We start from the raw sequence: 6,000 nt of genomic DNA on the forward strand, positions 1-6,000 counted from the left end.
TCACACACACACACATACACACACACACAGAGGGGGGTGGGGGTAGAGAACCACAGTGAATAAGCCATGATTACATCTAGTGGATTGAACTCCTATCAGCCTATAATCAAATTAAGTGATATGTCAGCAGCTACAATGGGAAAATGTTGCTGAAAGCTACAGATAAACTTGATTTACATGGCCTGATAGGCCTAACTGTAGCAAATTAGCTTGGGCTATAAATATATGTGGCTTTGGTTTCCTCAGTTAACATTCTATGCTGCACATCTGTTGCTACAAATAAAACCATACATAACTCCTGATTTAGTTGTTGTCATCCAATTTGCAAGCTCATTCACATCCTCCAACATTCAATTATTGATCTCTGTTTTATGGCTGCTAGGTGAGTATGTAATTACATCTATCCAATGAATGTTTCCCTAATAAGTAGCTCAGTTCATTTCCCAAGAACTTCACAGGACTCACCTTGTTTTATGATATCCCATAGTACAAAGGGGCATCACATAATGAATTGCCTGCTTCATTTTTCCCAACTGTGGGTGGAAAACCAGAAAGGCTTTACGTGAGTTACAACAGCTAGCCAGAGGGTAGCTGTGTCATTCAGTGCTGTGTCATACTTTGCTTGCCACAATGATTGTGTCACTGCGGGTAAGGGGAGGAAGTTGCACCATCTTGTATTGCATAGACGTCTAAACAGAGACCTCTGTTAACGTGTCTAGCAGAGAAAGGGCTGATAACTGGGGTGAGTCACCAAAACATGCTGAAGACTCATTCAAGTGTACAGAGTCAATATCAGCACACAAAGGTAATGATTGAGCTTTTCTACATACATTTTATGTTTTATGAAAAGCACTTTGAATTTCCTTGTGTGTACAAATAAACTTGCTCTGTCATGCCTAGTATGGACCCCCGTCTGCATTGCAGTGCAGGCACTGAACCACATACACTTCCTTACGCAAATGAGTTCAATAAGGAAACAGTTTCTCTCACATCTAGTCTTTTATTCTTCTGATGGTAAGTGATGACATAATTCCTACACCCTGTTATCACCCTTCATTACTTCCTCTTTTCCTCACTGTCAAAGTTCCCCTCATTCATAAATTTCATAAGTTAAAAAAGTGTGATCAATAACCTTTCCTCTTGTTTTTTTATAAACCAATTGGTTGTTGAATGTCGATCTTTGTTTTGATAAAGTTGTTATGTTATTTTGGCATTTAGAGTCATGTCCAATAGCTCTAGTTTGGTCTCCACCAACTCCTGAGACGTCTTTAGCTGCTAGATATGTGATTTTCTCTACCAGCTAGTTGCTATCTTTGTCATTTGGTGCTGGACATGTAGCCTGTAGTAGTTTTTCTGGACTTTATTTTAGTTGATGAGACTGTTAAGGCTGAATTGTACAATAAAGCTAAAAGAGGCTAAAAAGCTGCCTCAAGCTGTATGGAGGGCAATAATTCATTGTTAATTTGGAAAGATATTGATTAGTGGAGCTTTGTTATTGTTGTTAACTGTGTCGTTACATTCTTTTCTCTTTTCAAAATGATCTTTTCCTCACTGAAGTTCCTGCTGAAGATGGACACAACACAGCAATCATATTTGAGATGTCATCTTTATTTCATTAAAAGTAACACTTTCATTTTCACATAATTGCGTCCATACACCTTTTTGCCCGCAGGCTTCATTGGACGTACAAGTCTGCAGTCATCTTTTTTGTTAGCACTGTTCGAATAATATTCCACGTTTACCACACAGTATAAAACATCAGAAGAGGGTGCTACATTTGTTTAGACACAACAGTGTAAATGTGCAAGATGAAAAATTACTATCAAACTTTGTATACTCTAGAATTTAAAATTCAATTCAAGTTTTCAATTCTTTTTTTGTCCATTGTCCTCAGCTACAATGACAAGGCATCACAAACAGCAGAACTGAATGAAACAAGAACAATTTACAATGATATTAAACGTTTTTTTCATTTTGTCTTCAAGTACCCTGTATTATACAAACAGTTTTTAAAAAAAATCTCATTTCCCTCAGAGAAACAGTCTGTCAATAGCAACTAGTCAACAAAAACAAATTACCCAGTCACATACTGGTTCACAAAGAACTGTTTACACACAAAACATAGAAAAATAATCATTTTTTAGCTTGAGTGCTTCATCTCTTGTTTCTGGGTTTGGGAAAGAATCTAAATATCACCAAGCCGCAGTGAGTCTTAAAGTTTTTCTTTATCCAGGAATACTTGTAAAAAAGAATCCTGTCCCTTTTAAAAAGTGCAATCTGTCCCCTAAAGGCTCATCTTTAGAAAAGAAAATAACCATCACATGTTCAGGTGTATATGAAAAACAAATGTTCATGATGTAGATTTAGCTGTGGTGAAGCTGATGTCTGGTGTTTGCTGACCTCACACGTTGGTGACCTCGATGCTGGTGTAACCACGGATGGGACTTCCCTCGGCTCTTGGCGGAGTCTGGTCTCGAACTTCCCGAGGCAGAGAGCCATAGCTGCTATGGCAACTCAAGTCCCGCCCACTGCGGGCTTTAGGGCTGAACCCTGTTGGAGGCTGAAAAAGAAACCTTCATTCTTACTACAAATACACTCAAGCATAGCTGTTTTCCCTGTTCATGAGCGGAAATGTTCTCTGGTGTAATCTCAGCATCTTTTTCTGTTGATCAACCTAGGAGTGCTACTCTAGTGCAGTATGCTGTATTCAGCCTGTTGCTGTACGTGTTTGTGCACCATATTCACAACCTCATTAATGTTCTATTAATGTACACTTCTGTGTCACATGTCAAAAGCTCTTTTTCCTCTGTATTTGCAGCATATAAGTGCCTGATTTTGATTCAAACATCAAGACAAAACTGAAGGAAAACAACTCTTCAAAGTTTTCAATCTAGTTATTTTTTTTGCCCACCTTGACAGCCCTCCTTCTCAGCGAACCTTCGTCATCAGTGTGTCGGCCAGTAGAGCTGGGTGGTCTGCCCAGGGAGTTCTGACGAAGTAGGGTTGGTGGTGTTCCCAGCCCTAAACGCTCATTGTCCTGTTTGGCATCTGTCCTGCAGGGAGCATGGGAAGGATTAGGGTGCCGCACATAGAATTTAAAAGACACTTGAAAACACTTTGTACAATATTTATAGACTATTTATTACCAGAGATCGTCCTTTTCCGATTAAGGAGTGTTTAATCTAATCTACTAACTCATAAACAGAAGCTTCATTAAGTAGAACTACAATGCAGGCTGTCTTGGTGTCTATATGTATGAATGTCTCCCCTCACCTGGCCGTGCCAATCAGGGTTTTCATCTCCTCAACAAGGTGTCGGCGAACCATCTGCTTGCTGCTGGGGATCCCCAGTGCTGTTGCCATGGTGTCAGTGTTGAACGTTGGGTCAAGGACCATGACAGCTCCATGAACGCCACTGTTAAGTAGACTTTCAGCAAACTCCTGATCAGGTGGATGGGAGATAGAAGGCCAAAGAGTGACTTCTTTCATTCATATCATCAGATCTAAAATTCTCTGAGGTAAAAACTGCAGCAGGCAAAAAGGCAGGGTTATCAGCAGTCTCTCAAAAATGACGACATGATCTGAGACAAAGGACATATTGACTGATTTGTGGATATCAGTATAAATTCAAACTCCCTGAGGATATTAACAGGATGTCAGTCCACACAGCCTTATCTCTACACAGCCTGAATGTGGTCTTGTCTCATAAAGGAAACATGTTTTCCAATGGTAAGACAGTAGATAGGGTTGATGGGGGATATTCATATTGGATATTGCATCACCATAGAGGTTCTAATCTGAAAGGCTTTGTAATCAACTAGCAGCAGCTTACAAGTACAATAACAAAGGCTTTCTATCACTCTGTGGAGATAGGGAGCGCTGCGTAAACACAAAAGCCTCCAGTACCACATGACAGCGATCTTTTAATACTCAATATAATTTATTCTCTTCATTATCAATATTTAATCAAAATATAATCTTTTTGCGATAAACTGTAGGACAACCTTTGCTTGAAAATTTGTCAGCTTCAATTTTTGTTTCAAGATGTGAGTTTGAAAAGGAAAACATTGTTTTCATAGAAGTTAGGCCTGTTGACTGAGTGTTTACAGGGTGTATTCTCTTTCTCTCTGTCCCCACCTTCAAGTCAATATCCCTGATCCATTTGATGACCCGGTGAGAGGTCCATACCAGTGGATCCACGTTCTGGTGCTCACACTGTATCCGGCGAGCCTGCAGTGCCTGGAAACCATTTCAATAAACATTTTTTTTAACCAACTAAAGTTCTACTTTTACCTGCTGCGTGAGCACACCCAAGTATATTCACTGCTGTCTTTTGTTTGCGAATGAGGCGAGGATTGACACTTACCTCCTTGTCAAAATTGAGTAAGTGCAGCAGTTCGATGCCCAGCAGTAGGCTGACCTGGTGGAACTTCTTGGTGATGTTGAGGTGACGTTCAAGGTCGCGACGTGTGAGGGAGTTCAGCATGCGCCCGTCTACCAAGTGAGTGTGAAAGGCCTGGGAGTACTGAGGCAAGCCCACGTCACTTAACCAGGCCTTGGCCACCCAGTGGTGGTCCATATCTGCAGCCTTGGACAGCCTGCAGACAAACAGCATAACAGTTTCTAATGGGTCACTTCACCTAAACCACCCTCCTTAATATCTAACTTCACCATGATGGTAGTTTTTAGCTACATTGAACCCACAAGATGAATCCACTGACGTCTCCTCGAACACCACAATGACGATGACATTTGTGGTTTTGAGTGAAATGTTTTGACAACTCTTGGATGGATTGCTGAGAGATTTGATGACACTGATGTTTCTTTCAGGGTTTGTTGTAATAGCGTTGGTGGTCCCTTAACATTTCACCATTGCAAGTATCAGGTCAAAATTTTATTTTGTACACTGAAGCAGTGGTTCTGAAACAGGGGGGTGGGCTGGGAGGGCATAAGGCTACTGCAGGGCGGGCGTGGATAACCTACCAAGATGAATTATGTATAATAAACAAAAAAGAGTTTCCTGATGCTGTTGTGCTGACCTTTATTTCACTTAAATTCAACATGGATCCTTTTTTATTAATTGCTTACCCTATTATTAATGATTGATAAAAAATTATAGGTGGGGGTATTTTAACAAGCTAACATGAGCATTTAGCTCAAGGAAACGCTGTGTAAATCTGCCATGGATACAGAGATGCTAGCATGGTTGTGCGCTGCTGCCATCACAATACAATGAAGATGTTCTCAAAGCATTAAAGAATTACAGAGCTGAAATGATGCGTCGGTTTATCAATTAGTCAGTCAACAAAAATTCAATTGGCAGCAACTGTGATAATCTAATAATAATTTCTTAAGTATTTTTTTAAACAAAACAAACAAAAAACAAAAACAAAAAAGAAATCATACCAGAGGCCTGAGACCTGTACTACCAAGCAGGATTTGAGGTTAACCAGGTAACTTCAGGTTTAACTCTGGGTTTTCAGTCCTACGATGGTGGTTCACTTGTTACTGGGGTAAAATCACCATGGTAACTGATGCTGAACTCCTAACCTGTGCGGGTTAACTTAGGGGATCAGATCAAAACCTGTCAACTACTGACCAGTCAAATCACTGGAAAAACAGAGTCTTCATTCCTACAGGATCCTGACAGGGACAAAAGAGTTGACAATAAAGTGATCAATAATAATGAGCAGTAAATATAAAATATAAATCAGTGGAATAGTTTTCCTGTTTGAGTCTTTCCATGTGTCCACTCTGGTTTTAAAACAGAGCTTCTAAAAAATGCACGGAGGTTTAACACACTTAATAAATAGCAACGGGAGATAAAAACTAAACGTCTGATGTCTTTGATTAGAACAATTAGCCACACACTGTTAATTATTTCCATGATTACAAATGAACATTTCAGTCAGACTGACTCATCAGACTACTTCTCTCCTCTTTTCTTTCTCTCCTCTCTGCAGCAGAAACAGTCTGACATGAACTTTAACTGTTTTATCTG

This window comes from Seriola dumerili, unplaced genomic scaffold (genome assembly GCF_002260705.1).
Source record: "Seriola dumerili isolate Sdu_G_001 unplaced genomic scaffold, Sdu_1.0 BDQW01000056.1, whole genome shotgun sequence".
Taxonomy (NCBI): domain Eukaryota; kingdom Metazoa; phylum Chordata; class Actinopteri; order Carangiformes; family Carangidae; genus Seriola; species Seriola dumerili.